Here is a 26,583-nt window from a genome sequence, read left to right as displayed (position 1 = left end):
CTTAGGACGCTCGGGTCGGGTCGAGGGTACGATCCGTCGGAGATCTCGTCTTTTCGGAATTTTGAAGTAAGAGCTCTTTGGGGGCGAAGCACGCGTCAAAGGTATAATTCTTGTTCTTAATCTTGTTTGATTAATTTTATTATGCTTGTTAATTGCTTTAATTAAGGGGCGGGTCTTGGTGGGTTTCCTTCCGCGTAGTGTCGGGTCACTACGAAACCCTACAACGGTATCGGAGCCACGCTCCTTTTAATTTTGCAATTATTGTTTAATTAAGGTGTTTTAAAAGAATTTAATTTTCTGGTTCATGTTCATCTAATTAGATTAGATGCTCATTTTAATTAATTTTTAAAACTCGATTTTATTTTCGATTTGGCTGTCGAACCTAGATTTTGGCTCAAAAATAGTGATTTTTGGGTGGAATCGACATTCTGGAACTGTTTTACTCCTTTAGGTTTGTCCAGAAGCCAAATTCGAACCAGAAACCCAATTTTTCTGGGGTTTTTCGTTTTTCAACGAAAATTTTAATTCTTTTTAAGCCTTGATTAATGCAAGCATTACAAGGTTAGATTAAATGCACATTTGCATCACTAATCTACTGGTTTTAAAATATCCTTCAGCATAATAATGGAGTGTTTATTAGTGCTTAAGTTGATATACCAACTTATCACATAAACTTGTTTTTCACAAATTTTGCAAATAAATTGCAATGAGGTGTGAAAACTTGTTGTGATTTTGTATTTAAGTTCCCAAGTAATGTTAAAGTTCTAATCTTTAAAGGTTTAAATGATTGGAACCCTAACCCTAAATTCCATATTGAACAAAGTTTGGATTTTTCATGTTTTGGTTGATTAAAATCCATTAAGTTCAATTACTTGTGAGTAAAATTTGATTAATCTTCATATTGGAAGATGTAATCTTGGTATTTTACACAAGTATGCAAGTTGGAATTTTTATTTTTTTTTTATCATTGGATGGTTAATTTATTTTTTCCAATTCCCATTTGTCAAATCCATTATTAATTTGCATATTGGCAAGATTAATTTTGGACATAGCTCATTTTATTTTAAGCATAAAGTTTGACCTAATTTTGTTCAAAATTGAAATTTTGGATAAATTTAGGCTTGTGCACCAATAAAATAAATTTGTTTAAGTTAGACTTAATTTTATTTTATTTTCCCTCAAAATTAATTCTAAAATGTAATTTAGAATTGATTATTGTCACACACAAATCGGAATTAAAATTCCGAGTAAAATGCACGCAAATCGATGCAAAACCGCAAGCGTGACCAAGGCTAGCCGAGCTGCCTAGCAGCCCACATGTAGGCTGTCTGTGGTGCGCATATGGTTGTGCATCGTTTGGTGCGTGGTTGTGTGGCGAGGAGAGGTATGTTGTGTGGTGCGTGTGCTGGTGCATGGGCCTTAGGCTGCTGGTGCGCTTGTGCTGCTGCTGGCAACGAGGCAGCAAGCCCCAGCCAGCCAGCCAGCCCGCTGCTGGCATGCGTAGCATGCTGCTGGTGCTAGCTAGCAAGGCAGGCTGTGCTAGGCACACTTGCTAGCTGCCAGCACCACGCACCATGGCGCAGGGCCATGGGCTGCCTAGCAGCCATGGTGCGCCATGTATCATGGGATGATGCCTTGTTGCTTAAGCATGAGCTATGATTTTGCGATAAATCTTTGCCGTTTTAATAATTTTAATTAATTATTTTAATGAGGCTAAAAACCTCGATTTTGATTTTGCAAAATTTTGACAAATTATGGGTTATGCCGACTTAATTAATTGGATTAATTAAGTACGGATGCGGAATTTAGTGGGAGCTTAATCAAGTGCGTTAGCATTTTGCGTTTAGAAATAATGGATTAAACCACTTTGACTAGTTTTAATTAGGCGTGTTAATTGGATTAACCACCTAAGTTAGTACTAGTTTTGCGTGTTTAATTATGTATTTCGTAAAATTGCATGGGCCATTCACAAATAGTGAATGGGTGAATGGAAGATTGTTTTCAAAACAGGTTCCTTGAATATGGCAACTAGTGGGGCCCGACTAGGATAGAAAATACGGACTGCGTTCCGTTATGTATTTTTGTAAATCTAAATACGGTCTGCGAACCGTTAAGTATTTTTGTACTATTAGATTAATCTTAGTCGTTCTAGCTAGCTTCTTTTATTTCATTTTGGTCAAGATGTCTCAAGACGGCGTTTCGACGAAGACGAGCCAAGATGAAGACCCATGGAAATTGAAGATTTCAAGGGGTCATGCTAGTTGCCAAATGCATCTATTTTTATGCCTTATATATTGTTATTATATATGATTGCTAGATGCATGTCTAGGATTTCTATTATGTTGCGACGATTAGTTAAGTTCACTTAAATCAACCAACATAGAAACCCTAGGTCCCTTAATAATATTGAGCTAAAATTTGTCGTTCCAAGAACAACACTTACCGAACTAATGCGCGTACGTGATGGATTACGCCAAAGCGAGGCATCACTACTTCCCTAGGAACGTAAGGTATACTAGGTATACAAGTTCTCTTGGTTAAGCTCACCGATATCAGTAAGGAGTCCTTAGATGTCGTGGCAAAAGAGATAAAATGTCAAGTATGCATTAGATGCGACATCTTATTAAACCGAGAGTAGCTTGGAGCTATTAGCAATTGGATTGCTTACCTTAAGATATTTAATGGTTAAGACAAGCCAAAGCATGCTTAACCATTTCTTGATCTTTGGGATCTCGGAATCATTTTATTCTCGCCCATAAGGGACAATCTTAAAAATGCGTGGATAAAATGCTCAATAAGTTTGAATATATGCATGAACGCTTTGAATTTCGACTTATTGATGTATGAATGGTTTTTCACTTCAAATTCTTTCAATTGTAGAATCATGTCTGCAAGTAACTCAAACAACAACCAATTCTCTTTGCGCTCAATTCTCGACAAGGAGAAGTTGAGCGGGCCAAACTTTCTTGATTGGCAAAGAAATCTCCGCATTGTACTAATGCAGGAGCAAAAGGAATACGTCCTTGATGAGGAAATGCCCGACGCTCCCAATGAGGAGGTCACTCAGGCTGCCCTTAACCGATGGCAAAGTGCCAATCGGGATGTCAAATGCATCATGTTGGCCACAATGTCTCTAGATCTTCAAAAGACTTTCTTTGAAAAGGAGACAACTTTTGAGATCATTTTTGAGCTACAGAATATGTTCCAAGAGCAGGCCCGAACTGAAAGGTTCGAAACCCACAGGCAGATCCTTGAGAGCAAGCTCAAGAAAGGAGAGCCAATCAGTCCGCATGTTCTCAAAATGATTGGATTATTTGAAAACATGGAAAGGATAGATGCTGGGTACTCAACCAAAATGGCAATTGACATCATTCTCCACTCCCTTCACAAAGGCTATGATCAGTTCAAGATGAACTATAATATGCATAGTATGGAGAAAACCCTCACCGAGCTTCATGGTATGTTGAAGCAAGCTGAGCAAACCCTCAAGGATGAGGGCAAGCATGACATGCTCATGGTGAGGAAGGGCAAGCCGTTCAAACGTGCGGGCAAAAAGAAGAGCTTTAAAGGGAAAAAGAAGAAATTCCCGCCTAAGTCAAAGTCTGCCAAGGGCAGCAAGGACAAGAAGGCAGCTTCTTCTAAATCTGATTCCGAATGTTTCTACTGCAAGAAGAAGGGACGTTGGAAACGGGACTGCCTCAAATTCAAGGAAGATAAGAAGAACGGCAACGTTGCTTCTTCATCAGGTATTTTCGTTATAGACTTAAACTTCGCTAGCAAAACATCATGGGTATTAGATACCGGATGTGGCTCACACCTTTGTTCCAATTCTCAGGGACTAAGGATAAGTAGGACGCTAGAGAAGGGAGAGGTCGAGCTTCGGGTCGGCAATGGAGCAAGAATGTCTGCCGTCTCCGTTGGAAGTCTTAGTTTTTCTTTGCCCACATGGCTTGTTCAAGAACTTGAAAATTGTTATCATGTTCCTAGAGTGACCAAAAACATTATTTCAATATCGGCGTTGGACGCCAAAGGATTTGAATTTCGAATCAAAAACAATGGTTGTTTTATATATTTTGATAATGTTTTATATGGTAAGGCACATTCTAAAAATGGTCTTTATGTGCTTTCACTAGACAAACAGGTCTATAACATCGAGAATACTGCCAAAAGGGCTAAGACCTTCGAGTCGAATCAAACCTACTTGTGGCATTATCGTCTTGGCCATATTAACATCAAACGCATCAAGAAACTTCTTCAAGAAGGTGTTCTTGACTCATTCGACTTAGAGTCGTTTGAAAATTGCGAAGGATGCTTATTAGGCAAGATGATAAAACAGCCATTCTCCAAGTTGGGAGAAAGGGCAAATGACTTATTAGGTCTAATACACACGGATGTATGTGGACCAATGAGCACACCCGCAAGGCAAGGTTACCGATATTTCATCACTTTCACCGACGATTATAGCAGATATGGCTATGTCTACATAATGTCGAATAAATCTGAATCCTTTGACAAGTTCAAAGAATTTCAGAAAGAAGTTGAAAATCAACTTAGCAAGAAAATTAAAGCACTTTGATCGGATCGAGGTGGCGAATATTGATCCATGAATTCGACGATCAATAAAGAAAATGGCATTCTTTCAGAGTTGACACCACCCGGAACTCCTCAATGGAACGGAGTGTCCGAACGGAGGAATCGAACCTTGTAGACATGGTTCGATCAATGATGGGTCTTAGTGAACTCCCTATCTTGTTCTGGGGACATGCGCTACAAACAGCAGCACTAACACTGAATAGAGCTCCGTCAAAAGCTGTTGAAAAGACTCCATATAAATTATGGACTAAGAAACCTCCTAGGTTGTCTTTTCTCAAGATTTGGGGATGCGAAGCATATGTCAAGCGATTAATTTCGGACAAACTTCACCCCAAATCGGATAAGTGTTTCTTTGTGGGATATCCAAAAGAAACCAAAGGGTATTACTTCTACAATAAATCCGAGAACAAAGTGTTTGTTGCTCGTGATGGTGTCTTTTTGGAGAAGGATCACCTTTCCAAAATGACAAGTGGGAGGAAAATCGAACTTGACGAAGTTCGAGAGGACGAGCAACAATGTCAACCTGACAAAACTGACAATCTAGATACTTTGGAAGCATCTAAGAAGATTGGTCGGAATCAAACAGACAATGTAAATGCTCAACCGATTACCCTACGTAGGTCGCAACGGCAAAGATCTCAACCAGACAGATACCTCGGTATCGTCTTAACTGATGATCAGGACATCCTAGTTATGGATGGTGATGAGCCAGCGACATACAAGCAAGCTATGACGAGCCCCGACTCTACAAAATGGAAAGAGGCCATGAAATCCGAGATGGACTCCATGTCTGAAAATCAAGTTTGGGACTTGGTGAATTTTCCCGAGGGTTATACACCCATTGGTTGCAAATGGATCTTCAAGGTGAAGACAGACAAGGATGGAAATGTATCTGTATACAAAGCTAGACTGGTGGAAAAAGGTTATAGACAAGTCCACGGGATTGACTATGACGAAACTTTTTCACCAATTGCAATGCTAAAATCCGTCCGGATCATCCTAGCGATTGCTGCATATTACGATTACGAAATATGGCAAATGAATGTCAAAACCGCCTTCCTTAATGGAATTTTGGAAGAAACTGTGTATATGACACAGCCAGAAGGTTTTTTCAATCTAGGCAACGCTGGAAAGGTTTGTAAGCTGAAGAAGTCCATTTATGGACTAAAGCAAGCTAACAGAAGTTGGAATCTGCGATTTGATGAAGCCATTAGCAAGTTTGGTTTTATCAAGAATCCAGATGAGTCTTGTGTATACAAGAAGGTCAGTGGGAGTGATATTGCATTCCTAGTCCTGTATGTCGATGACATACTGCTCATTGGAAACAACACAAAATTGTTGGAGTCCGTAAAGGGCTGGTTGGGAAAGTGTTTTTCAATGAAGGACTTAGGAGAGGCACAGTACATATTGGACATCAAGATCTACAGGGATAGATCTAAGAGGATGATTGGATTAAGCCAGAGTACTTACATTGATAAGATACTGGCTCGATTCAACATGGAAAATGCCAAAAGAGGGCATTTACCGATGTCCCATGGCGTAACTCTAAGCAAGAAACAGTGTCCGCAGACACCTGTCGAACGAGAAAGAATGAATCAGATCCCATATGCTTCGCTAATCGGATCGATCATGTATGCCATGATATGTATAAGGCCAGATGTATCGTATGCCCTGAGTGCAACGAGTCGATACCAATCTAACCCAGGAGAGGCGCATTAGACTGCGGCCAAGAACATCCTTAAGTACCTGAAAAGGAACAAGGATAAATTCCTGGTGTATGGAGGCCACAAAGAACTGGTTGTTGAAGGTTACACCGACACTAGCTTCCAGACTGACAGAGACGACTTCAAGTCACAGCCGGGGTACATATTATGTCTGAATGGAGGAGTGTTTAGCTAGAAGAGTGCTAAGCAGAGCACCACTGCAGACTCTACAACTAAAGCCGAGTACTTGGCCGCTTCAGAAGCTGCCAAGGAAGCTGTTTGGATTCGCAAGTTCATTAGCGAACTTGGTGTTGTACCCTCAATCAAGGGGCCGATAGACCTCTATTGTGATAATAATGGAGCTATCGCTCAGGCCAGGGAGCCAAGAGAACACCAGAAGGTTAAACACGTGCAAAGGCGATTTCACATGATAAGGGAATGGAAATCCGAAGGTGAAATCAGAATTTGTAAGATCGGCACGGATGATAATGTAGCCGATCCTTTGACTAAACCTTTGCCTCAAGTGAAACACAACAAGCACATTGAGGAAATGGGAATCAAGCATGTTGGAGACTGACTTTGAAATTCCCTGTACATGTGTTTTAATTAAATAGGATATTTAATGTAAGACACTGTATTAAAACCATTCATTAATAAAGTAATTAATTTTTGTGCATAATTATCATTCACTCCATTACTATTTAATTGTGGTTTAGAATTAAATAATGAGTCCATTTGATTTACGGAAATATTCAAAACATGGTATCAAGACCATGTCTTGGATAAAGAAACACCTGTTAAGTGAACATTGAATATTAAATCGAACAGTATCCCTAATCGAGGTCATCAAACAAATGGACGATTGATGACCACCATAGATTAGTGTGTAGTATGATTTACAGCACCGTTTCTTGTGCTGCGAGGACGTGACGGTCATAAATCATTTGCACAGGTACAGTTTAAGACTGTACTGGATAAGACCTATGAGAGTACTTTAAGAAAATTTAAAATTTTTTCATAAGTACATTTCTCATTATGACTATCGGAACTTGTTTCCTCCGACCATGAGTACTGTGAAGTTTTCTTGTTTGAGTACTAGACTCTTTGATGTTTCCAAACGTCTGCCGTAACTGGGGATCATAACGGGAACTCTCGAGAGACTATGTCCTCTTAGTAAGAAGAACTTACAATACAAGACTGGGATTGTCCCCCTACTAACAGTAGGGAAAATGTTTTGTTGTTTACAAGGCCGCTCGAAGAGCGAGACTGTGAAAATGCATGGCCGTGCTCAGATGGATTTTAGAAATCATCTGCTTATTGACAGTCGAACTCGGAGATCGAGAAACACTTCTGAACGTAATAAGGATGACAAAGAATCTTACCTTATAGTTCACGAAGAAACATTAAGTGACATAGGAAATAAGCTATACAATGTATGCACACTTGTCCGGAAGGACAAGTGGGAAATTGAAAGGAATGGTGTCCTTCCAACAAGTGTATTCTTCCGGTAGAGGGTTCAGAATTATTACAGAGCTAATTCTTCAGTAAGGTCAAGTGATCGGAATGCCTAGGTGGAGGCCGCTTCCGATCAGTAATATCAATGTGCAATTGATGTTACAGCTTAATCTTAACTGAACCCTTCAGGTCGAACCCAATCGAATCACCGATCCGAGACGACGAATTAATCCAAAAGGATTTAATGAGTCGACAGAGTTTTACGAATACAGATGTCGGACATCGAGCCTAGGGCGTCGAGACCGAGCGTCGCAAAATCACAATCGACAAATATGAGCGTAGCCATAGCTAGGCTAGGCTAGCTCATCATAAGCACTAGGCGCGCCATAGCAGCCCTAGCATCATGCTTAGGCGCTATCGCAGCCTTAGCGTGATGGCTAGGCACCATGGCTGGCTATCGCTAGCACCAGGCGCGCCAACACAGCCCTGGCATCATGCCTAGGCGCTATCGCAGCCTTAGCATGATGCTGGGCGCCATCGCAGCCCATCGCAAGCCAGCAACATCACTAGGCGCACCATGCGTGCCCTAGGATGGCTGGGCACCATCGCAGCCCAGGCAGCATCACTAGGCGCACCATGCGTGCCCTCGGATGGCTGGGCGCCATCGCAGCCCAGGCAGCATCACTAGGCGCACCATACGTGCCCTAGGATGGCCTGATGCCGTAGCAACCCTAGCATAATGCTGGGCACATGGCAGGACCACACGCACCAAGCACAGCTAGTGCTAGGCGCTGGCGCATGCGTGGTGCGTGGTGCTTGGGCGAGGCATGTACGTGCATGGTGCACGGTGCATGGCCGAGGCAGATGCGTGTGGTTGTGCGAATGTGTGCGAGGGGCTAGCAAGCTAGCAACGTCAAGCCAAGCATGCGTGGCTTACTAGCAGCACGCATGCTAGGCATTGCGTGCGAGAGAGGCTGATGCGTGGCGCGCATGATGTGCGAAAGGCCAGCATGCATGGCTCGCTAGCAGCACGCATGCTGGGCCATGCGAGCATATGGTGCAGTGATGATGCGTGGGATGCTGGCACCAGCCAGCACCAGCGCCAGCACGGACCAGCAAGCACCAGCGCTGCTGCTGGGCTTGTGCTAGCATGCTGGGCTAGCTGGCACAGCCAGCTGGCGTGCTAGCTGACAGCTGGCCAGCAGCCTTGGTTGAGGCGGTTTGTGAGGAGAGTGGGGACCAAGGCTTTGTGAAAGCCTTGGGGAGCAAGGCATTGGTCCCCCCACCTCTCCATGGTCCTCACCTAATACTCTCTCTCCCTTTGACACTTGTCGAATTGTGATTGCATTTATTTATTGATTTATTTTAGAAATAAATTAATTAGCAAATAAAACATTCCCCCACATTGGTTGGGGAATAAAATGCAAGGGTTCATTTCCCTATAAATACCAAGCTTGGGTATTGGGAAATAAACAACCTTGAGTGGAATTAAAAAGGCAACTCTAAGAAAGAGTAAACCTTTGATTCGTAAAACTCATAGTTATTTTGTCCGGGTCTTGACTAACCTTCAAGACTTAGGACGCTCGGGTCGGGTCGAGGGTACGATCCGTCGGAGATCTCGTCTTTTCGGGATTTTGAAGTAAGAGCTCTTTGGGAGCGAAGCACGCGTCAAAGGTATAATTCTTGTTCTTAATCTTGTTTGATTAAGTTTATTATGCTTGTTAATTGCTTTAATTAAGGGGCGGGTCTTGGTGGGTTTCCTTCCGCGTAGTGTCGGGTCACTACGAAACCCTACATAGGGAACGTGCTGACGAATACAATTGAGCACCCCGGTTGCATCGGAATTTCATTTTCAAGTCAGTGAATTTGCTTCACGACACACCGTACTCATTCCTTTTTGTGAGATCAATTTTTCGATCTTATTGATTAATATTTTATACGTACTATTTGTACTAGACTACTTCTTTATTTACAACAATTTGAAAACGAAATTATGTCTATTACTAATAGTATTGTGAAGTCTCTTCCCGACCTCTCTAAGTTGGAACCTTTGGATGGTAATAATTGTAAGAGATGGTCACAAAAGTTACTAATCTTTTTTGAACAATTGGAAATAGATTATGTTTTGAATGAAGATGTTATTGAGACACTCAATAAGGCTGAAGAAGATGCTAAAACCGCTACAGCTGCAATTCCGGCGGCCACAACGGAAGCCTTGAAGAAGAAGGAAAAGGACAACAAGCTTGTTCGTGGTCATCTCCTTAACCACATGAACAACACTTTGTTTGATTTGTTTGTCAATTTCAAGTCAAGCAAAGTCATATAGGATTCTTTGGAGAAGAAATATGGAGCGGATGATGCCATGAAAAAGAAGTACGTGGTGGGCAAGTGGATCAACTTCAAAATGGATGATGAGAAGCCTATCATGACTCAAGTCCATGACTATGAGAACATAGTGACTGAGATTCTTAGTGAAGGCATAAAGATGTGTGAGACTCTTCAAGCCAATGTCCTCTTGGAGAAATTACCTCCCTTTTGGAATGACTACTTACAATTCTTTGAAGCACAAGAAGAAGGACATGACCCTTCAAGAACTCATTAGTCACAGGAGAACCGAAGAGGTTAATCGCCTTAAGGATAAGTTTGAAAATTTATCTCTTAATTCTTCTAAAGCTAATCTTGTTGAGTCTCCTTTGAATGTGTCTAAAAACTGGAAAAACTCTAAGAAGAAGGGAAACAACAAGTCCAAAAGCAATTTCACTCCAAACAACAAAATCCAAAAGCTAAAAGATGTTTGCTATGTGTGTGGGATCGTTGGACACAAAGCATACCAATGCAACCGAAGGCATGGAGCCAAGAAATATGGCAACCCCTCCCAAGCCAATGTTGTTGAAAAGGAAGAAATCATTACAGCGGTGGTGGTGGAAGCCAACTTGATTGAGAACAAAGTGGAGCGAATTTTGGACACCGGAGCATCAAGGCACTTTTGTGCCAATAAGGCCTTGATGACCGAGTTTGAAGATGTTACCGACGACGATCATGTCTACATGGGCAATAGTAGTACCGCCGGTGTCCTTGGTAAGGGAAAGGTCCATCTCAAACTTACCTCCGGAAAAACTTTATTTTTAAATAATGTGTTGTATGTACCTTCTCTTAGGAGAAATGATATTTCGGGAGCCCTTCTCAACAAAGCCGGCCTAAAACTTGTCTTTGAGGCCGACAAGATTGTAATGATTAAGAATGGAGACTTTGTTGGGAAAGGCTATCTTAATAATGGCTTGTTTGTTTTGAATGTTATGAATGAAAATGAAAGTATATATTGTTGAGTCTTTGGATGTTTGGCACAACCGTTTGGGTCACTTAAATTCTTCTTATTTAAAAAAGTTAAAGGATATGAATTTGATTAGATTTTCAATGGATGACAAACTTGACAAATGCCAAATTTGTATTGAGGCCAAACATACTAAGAAACCATTTAAGCAAGTGGTCTCAAGGAGTACCAAATTACTTGAATTGATTCATTCGGATTTAGCAGACTTTAAAAAATGCACTAGTATGGGTGGAAAAAATATTTATATTACTTTTGTTGATGACTTTTCTCGTTATACCAAAGTTTATTTGCTTAAATCAAAAGATGAAGCCGAAAGTACATTTTTAAAGTACAAAGCCAAAGTTGAAAATCAATTGGACCTAAAGATCAAAAGAGTTAGAACCGATAAAGGTGATGAATATGGTAAAGATTCTTTAAAAGATTTTGTGAGGCCAATGGCATCATACATGAAACAAGTCCACCTTACACACCCCAATCAAATGGTGTTGCCGAAAGGGAAAAATAAATCTTTGAAAGAGACTATGAATGCCATGCTTCTTAGTTCCGGTTTATCCGATAACTTGTGGGGAGAGGCGTTTCTTTCCGCTTTTTGTGTACTCTATAGAGTGCCCCATAAGAAGTTGGTGATAAAACCCCCTATGAACTTTGGAAGGGATATAGTCCAAATTTTAAAATTTTGAAAGTATGGGGGTGTTTGGCTAAGGTGGCTTTTCCAGATTTTAAAAAGTCCACTATCGGGTCTAAAACTTTTGATTGTGTGTTCATTGGATATGCTCATAATAGTGCAGCCTATTAGGGCTGGCAAAAACTGATCTGACCCGAACCCGACCTGAAAATAGCGGGTTAGGGTTGAGATTTTCGACACGAAAACTTAAATGGGTTGACGCGAACCCGACCCGAAATTAAATGGGTTAGGTTAAGGTTGAAAATTCCAACCCGAAAATGACCCACTTAACCCGAATTTCCGAATATTTTTAAAAAAAAAAAACCTTAACTATAAAGATACCAACCAGCCGCACAACACACAAAAAATATGGGTCCTAATGTAAATTGACCAAAGCCCAAATATAGCTCCTTATATAAAAAATAAAACCCTAAAATCATCTCAAATTCTCAATGCTCACACCTCTCACTCAGCCGTTTCTAGCAGCAAAACTCCAGCATTTTTATAATTTAATTTTTCTTTCAATTTTCTCTCTCATAACTCAAACTCTAAAAATCTAAAATCATATGTGAATTCAATTCACCATTGATTGTTCAATTTCTAGTTGGGTTTTCGGTCTCTAAAATTCTAAAAAAAATCTAAAATCATACAAATTTGTTGATTTGGGTTTTCGGTCTCAAGCTGGGGTTTTTCCTTTTTGGTTGATCTGAGTTCAATTCACCATCGTTCAATTTCAAGTTTTCAACCGTTCAAGCTAATTTTTCGGTTGGTCTGAGTTCTACTTGTACATCTCCTCAAGCTGAACTTCAAGCCTCAAGCTCAACTACATGGGTTTTCGGTCGATCTAATTCTACATCTCCAAAACTTTCACCGTCATCTTCAATTCTTCCTCTCCTTCAAAGACAATTTTCTGTTTTAATTTTGTGTTTTGGTTTTTTTTTTTTTAATTTTTTATTTTCAGTTTTTCTATTCGATTGTGCTGTTTTTGGTTAATAATTGTAATGCACCTAAAATTTTTGTTGTTAATTTTTGCATGTTGGTTGTTTTTGCCGATTTATTGTTTCTGATTTTTTTTGTTGTTGCCAATTTGTTGTTAATTACATTGTTTTCGGTCAAATCAATTAATCAACTTAATTTAAAAAAAAACAACATAATTTAAAAAAAAAAATCAGGTCAAATCAGGTCGTTTTCGGGTTGACCCGAACCTGAAAATATCAGGTTCAGGTTAGGGTTTTCAACCCGAAAACTTAAATGGATCAGGTTCAGGTTGGGGGTTAGCTGACCCGAAACCCAAAAACCCGAACACGAACCCGACCTGACCTGATCCGTTTGCCACCCCTACAGCCTATGGGTTCATGCTATTAAGTGATAGATCAATTTGTGAAGCTAGAGATGCGGTATTTTTTTAGCATATTTTTCCTATGAACAAATCCTTGTCTTCTAATGTTGATGAGAATGCTAGTAAGTCAAGTATGAATGTGCCTCTTGCTGACTCTATGCCTAGTTCTAATCTTACCAAAGTGGTAGAAGTTAAACCTAAGAGAAGTAAGAGACCTAGAATAGAGTCTTCTTTTGGACCGAATTTCTTGTCTTCTTTTGTAGTAGAAGACTTTGATGTAGATTCTTTGAGTGAGCATATTGTGTCTTTGTTTCTTTTAGAAAAAGACCCTAAGACTTATGATGAGGCAATGAGATCCATAAATGCTAGATTTTGGAAAGAAGCCATTAAGAGTGAACTTGATTCTATTATGTCCAATCACACTTGGGATCTTTGTGAGTTGCCTAAGGGTTCTAAACCTATAAGTTGTAAGTGGATTTTCAAAAAGAAACTTAGACCGAAAGGGACCATAGATAAATTTAAAGCTAGACTTGTCATTAGAGGTTTCACCCAAAAGGAAGGTATAGATTTCTTTGACACCTATTCTCCTGTGACTAAGATTGCCACCATTAGAACCTTGGTAGCTCTTGCGGCAATTCATGACTTAGTGGTTCACCAAGTGGATGTTAAAACGGCTTTTCTTAATGGAGACCTTGATGAAGAATTTATATGACTCAACCGAAAGGGTTTGTGGTGAAAGGACAAAAACATAAAGTATGTAGGCTTAGAAAGTCTCTTTATGGTCTTAAGCAAGCTCCTAAGCAATGGTTTGAAAAGTTTTATAGCACTCTTAGGAGTTGTGGATATGTGGCTAATTCTTCGGATTCATGTTTATACTCTAAGGAGTTTGAATCATCTTGTGTTATAATATGTTAATATGTTGATGATATGCTTATTGTTGATACTAACCTTGATGTGGTGAAAAATGCTAAGGCTATGCTTTCTACCAAGTTTGAAATGAAGTACATGGGAGAAGCCGATTTAATCCTTGGAATTCGTCTAAGGAAAACAAGAAAGGGTTTTTCCCTGAGCCAATCTCACTATGTGGAAAAAATTCTCAAGAAATTTGATTCTTTTGATGTAGTGCCTTGCAATACCCCATATGATCCAAACATGAAGCTTGAGAAAAACAAGGGTCCTAGTGCATCTCAAGAGCTCTATGCAAAGGTAATTGGTAGTGTGATGTTTCTAATTAATTGCACACGACCCGACATTGCCTATGCGGTAAGTAGACTTAGTAGATATACTCATAATCCAAGTCAAAGTCATTGGATTGCACTTCGTCGGTTACTAAGGTACCTTAAAGGTACTATGAATGAATGTTTGCATTTTTATCGCTTTCCTAGTATTTTAGAAGGATATTGTGATGCAAGTTGGGTAACCGATAATGATGAAATTTCCTCAACTAGTGGCTATGTTTTTATTTTGGGTGGAGGTGTTATTTCATGGAAGTCCTCAAAACAACCATGTTTAGCTCGCTTCACCATGGAATCTAAACTTATTGCTCTTGAGTTGGCAGGTCATGAAGCGGAATAGCTTAGGAACCTCCTAGCTGACATACCATTATGGGGGAAGAGTTCATCACTAGTGTCCATACATTGTGACTCTCAAGCGGCAATTGGAGTGGCCAATAATAGCAACTACAATGGCAAAAAGAGACATATTCGTATGAGACACAAAGTATTGAGGTAATTTCTCAAGAATGGAGTGATTGCATTGGACTATGTGAGGTCCGAAAAGAACTTGGCGGATCTTTTGACGAAAGGATTGGCAAGAAAATAAGTTGGTGAATCATCGAGGGGAATAGAACTTAAGCCATATGATAAATTACATTTGTCCTAGTTCCTATGGTGATAATGTTTGTAATGTTTGTGTTTTGTTTGTGAGGTTGATTTGTTTAACTCTTAATGGGTCCTTGTACTATTGAGACGCACGTTAAACGACTCACCTATGTGGTTGTGAAGACTAGCCATCTTCTATGAAAACTTTGGTCGGTTTTCTAGAGTCTCCACTAAACCTAAGGTGAATGTGCTTAGCTATAAATAAGTACATCTTTTTGCGGAGTTCAAGTATAATTTGGACTGATGTATGTGATGTGGGGGTCTTGGATTAAACCTTAGAGTTTCAAGGTCCGTCCACTATTTGATGAAGGGTCTAAGGGTTTCAAGGTTTTTCCACCCTTATACTTGTAATTCATTGCCTCATCTTCAAGTTACTTATGTAATATCTAAATGTTATGTATTGATCTCCTCTTATGCCCAATATGTTTCTTATCCTCATCTTTTGTTGGTTTTTCTTCCCTTCCTTTAGTGCAGGATTATTGGAATAAAGAAAGGGAATTCAAAAGGTCAGATATGGGCACCCGACGGGCGAGCACCGCCCAAGAAGAGTCGAAATTCTGGAGTTCTGCCGCCCTACCGGGTACGAGAGCAACCCAATTTTTTGACGTTGTTCGCACGACCAGGCGAGCTTCGCCCGACCGGGCGCGAGAAGACTTCTGGAAAAATCAGAGGGTTAGCACGATCGGGCGCGAGAGCAACCCAGTTTTTTACTTGTTGCTCGCCCGACCGGGCGAGCTGCGCCAGATCGGGCGCGAGATTACCCGTTGGACTCCAACGACTCTCTCTTGGATTCCCCTTCTTAATTTCTAGTTTGATTCTTTGTAACCCCCCATTTTAAGAGGTTGGTGATTAAATCATTATGTTTATTCTGATTTTATTCCCTTATTGATGAAAATATTCTTCTTTGATCTTCTATCTTCCTCCATCCATCATTATAAATTGAAGGATGATTTTTCTCATTTTACACGCTTGAAAAATACTTCAAACACAAGCTAAACACATATTCTATTTTGGGCATAAGTTACTTGGCTCCAACCTTCCACTCAAAAGTGTCTTTGTGTGGAAGTGGTGTGTTAACCTTTGGGAATGTGTCGATGAGTACAATTGAGCACCCAGTTGCGTCGAAATTTCGTTTTCAAGTCAGTGAATTTGCTTCATGACACACCGTACTCATTCCTTTATGTAAGATCAATTTTTCGATCTTGCTTAACATTTTATACTATTTGTACTAGACTACTTCTTTATTTACAACAATTGAGTACTCTCTCCATCCATAATTGCACAGGTGTTAACAAGCAAATCTGGTCTAGTGGTAGATTTGCATTTCATATCCTAAGATTGTGGGATCAAACTCCACAAGAGGCACTTTAAGGTGGGATTTTCTTACCCTTTTCCCCCACTCCCCAAGTGTCTAAGCCCGCTAACTCGGGTCGAGAGGTTTTGCAAATGGTTTCGGCTCAATAGTGTCATTCTCCTTACCAAATTCCAACTCATAGTACTAATTCAATGGTGACATTAATGAGATTAATTTGCAATTATAAGTCTAACTATAGTTAACTAAAGGCAAATTGACTAATACATCCTTGAAAATCATATTTTCCTTTATTTTTTTAAAAATTAAATTATTTCAAAATAATAAAAAAATAAATCCACCACTACTCTTTCCCCCATCCCAGCCAGCCAAGCCCCTACCTCCATCCATGCCTAGCCTCAATCCCCGCTGCAGCGCCGACACCGCACAAACCACCAACTCCCCCTCCCTACCCCCACAAAACCCTATCCCTCTAAAAAAACCATCCCCAACCCCTAGCGATGGCGGGGGAGGGTCGGTTAGGGATTTTCAAGGGTGGGGTGATGTTTTTAGGCGGTTTCGTAGGGGGGTTTCGGGGAAGGGATAGGGTGGTTATCGGGGAATGGAGACGCGATAGGGGAAGGGGGTTTAGCGTGGCGTCGGCGCCGAGGAGGAGAAGTCTGGGCGCGCCGACGCGGGGGGCGGTAGAGGGCAGGGGTGGCTGGGATGGTGGGGATGTGGTAGGTTTTTTATCATTGTTTTTAAAATAATTTAATTATTAAAAAAATAAAAAAATTGTAACCCTAGTTAAAGTTTTAACCGAAATAAATCATTAACGTTATGATTAATAAATACTAATAATTCATGATTACCAAAGATAATTAGAATTTGAGAAATTCTCTTTGGTAACATTATAGTTTTTATTTTAATCGTCTTGAATCACGATCCCCCTTCCCCAAAACCCCTGCCACGTCGGCCTCCCTTCCGCACCCTCTCCCCTCCCCATCCCCCTGAACCACGACCCCCCTTCCCCAAAACCTCAATAGTAGGCATTTTCATGAAAATGAAGAACAATCCAATGACGAAGCCGGAGAACACAGCCATAGCAACAGAATTCCCACCTCGACCGTCACCCAACCAACCTGGCCACCCCTGCCGAGCTGCTACCACCTAAACCAGTCTTCTTCACCGGACAAATGGCCTTCCCCCCACCCCTACCGTCATCCCTTCTCTCCACTGGTCAATCTTTCTCTCTCTTCACGGTACTCCTACTGCTCGTGGGAACTTCCCGTTATCCCGTACCTTTAATGGCGTCGGGATTTAAGGTTTGTAGTTATGTGAACTGGTTTGATTTAGTTGATTTCGTGAGTTTTTGTTTTTGATTTTTGGTGGGTGTCAGGATGAAGGAAGGAGGGCGGTGGGGTGACAGGGGTAAAGGTAGGGTCGCTGCTGGGCGCCAGCAAGGGGAGGAGGTGGCGCTGGCAGGAGGGGAAGGGCCTAGGTTGCTGGTTGGGGGAGGGGTAGTGGGTTGTTTTTTTAAAAAAATTGGGGGAAACCTCTTTGTGGGTCGCCGGTAGGAGACGGAGGAAGCAGGGGTTCGCCGTCGGCCAGGGTAAAGAGGGGTGGGGGGTCGCTGCCGCCCAAGGGATCTGGGTGTCACCAGCCAAGGGAGGGGGTAAGGTGGTGGCTGGTGGGTGGGGAGGGGGAAGGGATTGATTTTTATAAAAAAAAACTTATTTTATTATTAAAAAAATAAATATTTAACCATGGTTAATGATATCAAAAATAGTTATTATCTATGGTAACAAAAATTTCAATGTTACCAATGAAAATAAGAATTTTTGCAATTTACCACTGAGAAAAATAAAAACTATAGTGTTACCAAAGAGAATTTTTCCTTGGATTTTTGTTGTTCACCATTGTGAAAAATTAAAAAAAAAACAGATGAGCACCAAAGAGAATTTTCCATGAAAAACACAAATTTGCATAGGTGTCCATATATATATATATGTACATATATATATATACATATATATATATATGTACATATATATATATATATATGTACATATATATATATATATATGTACATATATATATATACATATATATGTACATATATATATATATATATATATATATATATATATATATATATATATGTATATATATATATGTACATATATATATATATATATGTACATATATATATATATGTATATATATATATGTACATATATATATATATATATATATATATATATATATATATATATATATATATATATAGGGGAGGGATCATGTGAGAACCCACCCCTTAGGTGAGAACCCTCTTAAAATAAGAACCAATCTTACACCATCAATTTTGAGATTATGGATGGCTGAGATTAATTATCACTTTCCCATGCATTTTCTTGGGAACACGCATTTCAGTCATTAGTACATGCTTTTTAATTTTTTTCCTTATTTTCTGCATTGAAACACCGATTTATGTACTATAAAACCAAGAGATTCAGCCATTGAAGAGAGAGAAAATGGAAAATCTGGTTTCATTTTAATTTAGCCATTGAAGAGAGAGAAATGAAGGCAGATTTCAAATGAATATTTCTCTCTCATAAAGAAAGCTTTTGAAGCGATTTTTTTTAATTTGATTATGTTTTTGTGTAGAATAAGCATACAAAATTTCATAATTTTTGGAGTTCGTTTGATATTTTTTTGGGTAGAATTTTCGAAGTAGTGCAAAAAAGGAGCAAATCTGGAAAGACGGATTTCAAATGAAGATTTCTCTCTCATAAAAAACCCTTTTGAAGGGATTCGTTTTTTGAATCTGCTTATTTTTTTGTGTAGAATAAGCATACAAAATTTCAGAATTTTTGGAGTTCGTTTGATATTTTTTTGGTAGAATTTTCGAAGTAGTGCAAAAAAAGAGCAAATCTGTATGTGGTACAATAGTTGAAAATTCTGGAACGACATATTTAAAATTCGAAAACTAGGGGCAAATCATGTAGTTGGAACACTAGTTCTTATATATGGAACAATATATAATATTTATGGGACAATAATTCATATTTCTGGAACAATATAAATTGTATTGACAATAACGGGCATATCATCCTATTGGAACAGTATTAATTACTTATTTTATTGTATTAAAGGAATAATTTTGAGATGTTTCAAAAGATGTTATTATTGTTTCAAAAAGACTTGTCGTTGTTTCAATTAAAAAATGTAATGTTACATTGAATTGTGTTGTCAACGTTAAGTTAAAATGTAGTTGAAGTGTACGTTAATGATGTTTCATAAAATATATTAAGTGTTTCAATTTATAATATTAATGTTTCATATATATTATTGCTTGTTTCATATAGTTGGGCTATATATGAACTAGGTTTACTGTGATTTCTTATACCTTATTGATGTTTAAAAAAACATAACTTATGTTTCATTTTATACTACTTATGTTCCATAAAATATATGTATTGTTTCATATACTAATGATTTTGTTTTATACATAATATAATATTTCATTCGGATATTATTTATATTGTTCCAGAAATATGAACTATTGTCCCATAAAACAATATCATTAGTATATGAAATAATACATATATTTTATGGAACATTAGTAGTATAAAATGAAACATAAGGTATGTTTTTTGAAACATCAATAAGGTATAAGAAATCACAGTAAACCTAGTTCATATAGAGCCCAACTATATGAAACAAGCAATAATATATATGAAACTTTAATATTATAAATTGAAACACTTGATATATTTTACGAAACATCATTAACGTACACCAACTACACATAATGGATGGCTGAGATTAATTATCACTTTCCCATGCATTTTCTTGGGAACACGCATTTCAGTCATTGGTACATGCTTTTTAATTTTCTTGGGAACACGCATTTCAGTCATTGATACATTTCACACATATGATATGGAACAATGTATAATATTTATGGGACAATAGTTCATATTTCTGGAACAATATAAATAATATTCGAATGAAATATTATATGAAATATCAATGATTTTTATGTATAAAACAATATCATTAGTATATGAAACAATACATATATTTTATGGAACATAAGTAGTATAAAATGAACCATAAGGTATGTTTTTTGAAACATCAGATAAGGTATAAGAAATCACAGTAAACCTAGTTCATATAAAGCCCAACTATATGAAACAAACAATAATATATATGAAACATTAATATTATAAATTGAAACACTTGATATATTTTACGAAACATCATTAACGTACACCAACTACACTTAATGGATGGCTGAGATTAATTATAAATTTCCCATGCATTTTCTTGGGAACACGCATTTCAGTCATTGGTACATGCTTTTTAATTTTCTTGGGAACATGCATTTCAGTCATTGGTACATTTCACACATATGGTATGGAACAATGTATAATATTTATGAGACAATAGTTCAAATTTCTGGAACAATATAAATAATATTCGAATGAAATATTATATGAAACATCAATGATTTTTATGTATAAAACAATATCATTAGTATATGAAACAACACATATATTTTATGGAACATAAGCACTATAAAATGAAACATAAGGTATATTTTTTGAAACATCAGATAAGGTATGAGAAATCACAGTACACCTAGTTCATATAGAGCCCAACTGTATGAAACAAGCAATAATATATATGAAACATTAATATTATAAATTGAAACACTTGATATATTTTACGAAACATCATTAACGACGTACACTTCAACTATATTTTAACGTAACGTGTTTCAATGCAATAAATAATAAAAAGCATGTAATAATGACAGCTTTTGGCAGATTTTGTGTCCCAATGCACAAAAATTAAAAAAAAAAATACAAACAATCATTACAATTAATGAAGGTGGCCCACGTGAATTCCCACTAATGAAACAATAAATCTGAACCATTCATCTAATAAAAATGAATGGTGTTAGATGAGTTCTCATTTTAAAATGGTTCTCACCTAAGCCATGGGTTCTCACATGATCCCATTTCTATATATATATATATATATATATATATGATATAGAATTAAGATCATGTGAAAACAGGTGTAAAGCTGAAAATTAAAAACAGGCAATCTTGACCATTGAATTTCATCTAATGGATTATATTAGATCTGGTGTATTTAAGTGTTTTGTTACCTAATTTATGACAATCCATTATCTGTCCTTTATTTTTACTCTATTTTTCTCTCTCCACCATCTCACTGATCTCCACCCCCCCTCTCTCTCCTTCCCAAATCAAAATCGATGCTGAAAATCATCAAATTACAGAGGAATTTGGTTCAGTCTTCATCGATTTCGTCGTTATCTTTGGAAATCCAGCTGCAATTTCTTCGGTTCTTCATCAATTTCTCAATCAACAATCTATTATGTGAGTCATTTTTCATAATTTGAGTAGATTTCAGATTTTTAATTTTCGATTTTATTTGGCAATTTTATCAAATTTTTTTTGTTTTATAATTTTGATTGATATTCAATGTAATACAATTGTTTTATTTTAAAAAGTATTTCAATTAATTGTAAAAAATTATGATGGTTTTAATTTTTTTTTTTTAAGGAATGGTTTTAAATTTGTAATTATTAATCAATTTGTGTTCTTTTTGTTAAATCGTACATCGTACGGGAGCTAAACTAGTATATATATATATATATATATATATATATATATATATATATATATATATATATATATATATATATATATATATATATATATATATATATATATATATATATATATATATATATATATATAGGGGAGGGATCCGGTAAGAAATCCTCCCTATATAAGAGCCCAAGTGTATATAAGAACTAATCTAAGCCGTAGGATTAGATTAAAGTAGAAGGTTAAGATCAACGGAGAACAAGTAATGGCATTAGTGTAAATAATGAAGCTGCCCAACTTCATTTTTTACCCAAAATATCTGATTTCCTCTCTCATCAAACACGTTTCACACTTTCCTTCATCTTCTCTCTTAAAACCACCAAATTTTCTCTAAAATCCATTGTAACTGCTCCAAATCAAAGCAAATCACATCGATTCCTTTTGATTTTTGCTCAAATTCAATGAATTTTATTCATAAACTTATATAAAATAAGTTGAATTGAGCAATTTAAATAGAATTTTTGCAAATACGAACCCTAATTTGACGAAAGAACATATTGAAGAAAATTTTGAATGGAGGTTGGCGAAGAACAATAAATTCGTACAGACATTGTTCTAAATATACTCCAATATTTTCAAAGATTTTGATGATTTTTTGGGCGATTTTCGGCTAATATTTTGTGTACTATGTATATATAGTTCAAATTGTTGCAACTTGCAGGGTTAGAAGGAATAAGATAAAAGAAGTCTCTTTAATTAATGTGCCTGCTACCAATTCGTAAGACTTTTCTTCAACTTTTAGTTTTATGTTCTAAGCTTGTATTATGAAGATTTTATTGTGCTTGATATGTTCTAAATTTACAATCATAATGGGTGATTAAGAGAAGATTTTTGTACTGTGTATCTATGTGCAGATGTTAGCATTGTTAGTATACTAGTCTCATTGTGTTGTATCTATTCGAATTAATATTTGTTGTTTGCTTGACATGCTTTGAATTAATATGTTTTAAATTTATATGCATTATGCTTATGTTCTAATTTGTTTTTGAGGTTTGTGTTGTGGCACAATCGGTATAATGAGGGTGAGTATATTTTGTTGCACGTGTAATGGGTGGTTCAAGTTGTTCTATTTGGATTGTTGTATGATTGAGGAGTCATAGTTGTGTTGTGTTACATGTGTATATGTAGGGGCTTGCAAGAGAGTTTGAGTCTAGGTCAGTAAGGGTCAAGCGTGTTCATGTGTTGTGTGCGTATCGTATAGATGTTGCGGCTATTGGGCTGTTTTGGTATGCGTGTGAGGTTGCAGGAAGTGTGCTCTAATGTGGCTGCACTTTGGGCAACGAGTGCAGATGGTATAGGAGGGTTGTAGAGTGTTAAATGAGTGTGTTAAGTGCAAAACAGGTGGCTGGTTGTTGCGCCTGTTTGATGAGTTACCTAGTTTGTAAAGTTGTGTATTGCATTCATAAAACAATTGACATAACAATAAGATATGATTTAGTAATTTATATTAACCAAAAGGAAAAGAACAAGTAAAAAGTAAAAGTGAATGAGTTGAAGATTAGAACATAGGAAGAAAGTTTAGAACATGAGAATAAAAAATTAGAACATTGGGTTAAGAGTTTCGTCCAAGATCTTGTGAGAGCTTATGGTGCCATGAGGTATTGGGGTGCCGGCTTTGGTTTGAATTTCAGACTTATTGCCTTGCCTCCTAACTTTAGGAAAGCTCAAAGTGTAAGAATAAAATTTAGAACATAAAGAAAGCTCACAGTATAAGAATAAAATTTAGAACATAAGTAGGAAAAAAAAATGAGAACATAGTTAAAATACAGGGGAAATTAGAACATTGGTTTAGAACATAGGATAAATCATAGAAAAATGAGAAAGAAAAAAAAAAGGTTTAAATCATAGGTGATTAAAACATAGAGGAAAAAACTTTGGAATATAGGTATAAAAAGTTTAGAACATTAGATAAAAAAAATTAGAACATTGGTTTAGAACATAAGATAAAAATTTAAAACATACGGAGGCAAAAAAATTAGAACATAGTAAATAATTAGAACATAGAAAAAAAAAATTAGAACATAGGCACAAAAAATTTAGAACATAAAGAAAAAAAAATTAAAACATAGGCAGAAATAATTTAGAACATACAAAAAAAAAAGTTTTAGAACATTGGCAAAAATAATTAGAACGTGGGAAAAAATTTAGAACATAAGAAAAATTTTAGAACATACAGAAAATTTAAAGCATAAAAATTTAGAACATAGAAAAAAAAAAATTTAGAACATAGGCAGAAAAATTTAGAATGTAAGAAAGATTTTGAACATTGGAAAAAAATTTAGAACATAAGAAAATTTTTAGAACATACGAATAAATTTAAAGCATAAAACTTTAGAACATAGACAAAAAAAATTTGAAACATAGAAAAAAAAAAACGATTTCAAACATAGGAAATGTAGAACATAGGCAGAAAAATTTAGAATATAAGAAAAAAAAATTTAGAATATAAGCTGAAAAATTTTAAAACATAGGAAAAAAAATTTAGAACAAAAGTAAAAGTTTAGAATATAAGGAAAATGTTTAGAACATGGGAAAAAAAATTAGAAAAAAAATGATTAGTTTATAGGTATAGAACATAGATAAAAAAAAATTTAAATAGATTTGGAACATAGAAAGAAAAAAATTAGAACTTAGGAAAATTTAGAAATAGGTTTTAGAACATAAGAACATAGGTAGAAGAAGTTTAGAGCATTCATATATTTTAAACAGAAGAAAAAAAATTAGAACATAAGTTTAGAATATAGAAAAAGGTTTGGAACATAGGTTTAGTGTATAAGAGAAAAAAAATGAGGACATATGAAATAATATTTAAAACATACAAAAAAAGTAGAAAATAAGTTTAGAATATAGGAATTAAATTTAGAACACATGTTTATAACATAATGTTAGAACATATTCAGTAATTTTTAGAACATATGCAAATCAATTAGAACATACGGAGTATATTATAACCTATTAGCTCAATTGGTAGAGCACTATGCAAATGCGTAGGGATAAAGGTTGGATTCTTACATAGGTTCTCTTTTAAAATAACTAAAAAAAACTTCAAAAGTAAATCATAATAACTCAAAAGTAAATGAATAATTAAAAAAAAAAAGAATAAAATGAAAATTTTATCAAATTAGCACCAAGTTATAAGCTACACTGGGACCAGTATTTGAGGCGCAAAATCACTTTTACTTGAAGGAATAAAACGAAGGGTGGATGACGGTATGAGTATACGGGTGTGGGATGAGGCATGGCTGCCTGAGAGCATCGATTCTATTGTTCTTCCATCTAACTTGAATGTTGATCCTAAGCTTAAAGTTCTGGATTTAGTCGATTTTGAGAGCATGCAAAGGGAGTCTTGCCATCAAGGAAAGGTTGTGCTATCGTCACATTGTCACTAATAGTAATTCCAGGGGTGTGGGGTTGCTAGCGAGACTATAATACATGCTTTGTTCGAGTGCCTGAGTGCAGCGACCATATGGTCTCACAGTATCTTCCGGGAGTTGCTCACTTATGGTATTGATGCTTCTAATATTTCCTGTTTTGTTCGGCTATTGTGGGTTGTAAATAGGCTTGAAAAAATGAATTAACGTGTTAAGAGATGATGCAGGAAGTATTATAGCTACTGCTGTACAAAGAGTGAAGGCGAGATGGGATGTGGAGCAGGCTGAAATTGCTCCAAAGCTATATAACTTTGGCGGGGCTTGATTTGCTTTAATAAAATTGCCCGCCTATTGTTTCCTTCAAAAGAAAAAAAAAATTATACGAGCAACAATTTGGCTTGAAATGATTAATGACTATAACTTTGTTACAACTAATTATACTCTCATACAAACTCTTGTCTCTACATTAGTACATTACATAAATGAACTTAATTACACGTTCGAACCCACATTTTGTGCATTTGCACAATGCTCTACCTATTGAGCTAATAGGCTAATGTATATAAATCATTTGAACTAAAGAAAAACTACTAAAATGTAAATCAAATTAGTACTGTTATACGAGCCAAATAATGGCTTGAAATGATTATTTGTTATGAAATCTTTGTTACAACTAGACACATAGACATAATATACCCAAACTTCTACTTGTGTATAAACCCAGATTTCTACAAATCAAAGCAAAAAAGAGCAAACCAAAAAATCAAATGCAATTAGAAACCTCAATTCAGAACACCAAGCTGATATGAACCAGACCTGGAGTTTAAAGCAATATCATTTGGGGAATTTCATGCATTAAACAAGAAATTTTTACACGATGGCACATTAACTCCCAATATTCATTCATATGTATGTGCAATGAGACAAGTTAGTTATCAATATTAGTCATTATACAAGTCATGACTCACAATGGCACAAGTTGTAAGCTATTTTTCAGTATTTTGTGTTGAAGATAATGCTGCCAAGTCAAGTTAGTTATCCAAACATTGGGTTCTTAGCTTGATTATAGGAGATTGTTTCCTTATTTATCAAGGTTTAATACTATATTTAGTAGTCATGACTAGTATATAATACTTAGCTTGTACCTTGTAACTTTAAACTTATCAATATACTTTAATTAATCTTCTACATGGTATCTAAGCATTGAAGATATATATCTTATTCTCCATACTTTATTCCGCTGCTACA

General features: G+C 36.7%; 1 long non-coding RNA gene across 1 annotated transcript; it reads left to right on the top strand.

Moving 5' to 3' along the window:
• Positions 1 to 11,746: 11,746 nt before the first annotated feature.
• LOC110737160 lies at positions 11,747 to 15,878 on the top strand. Its single transcript, XR_002514349.1, has 3 exons — positions 11,747 to 14,291; positions 14,644 to 14,812; positions 15,435 to 15,878. It is a non-coding gene; the product is annotated as an uncharacterized LOC110737160 (long non-coding RNA).
• Positions 15,879 to 26,583: the final 10,705 nt, after the last annotated feature.

This window comes from Chenopodium quinoa, unplaced genomic scaffold, assembly GCF_001683475.1.
Source record: "Chenopodium quinoa cultivar QQ74 unplaced genomic scaffold, ASM168347v1, whole genome shotgun sequence".
Lineage (NCBI taxonomy): Eukaryota > Viridiplantae > Streptophyta > Magnoliopsida > Caryophyllales > Amaranthaceae > Chenopodium > Chenopodium quinoa.
This window is presented reverse-complemented; position numbering and strand designations above follow the sequence as displayed.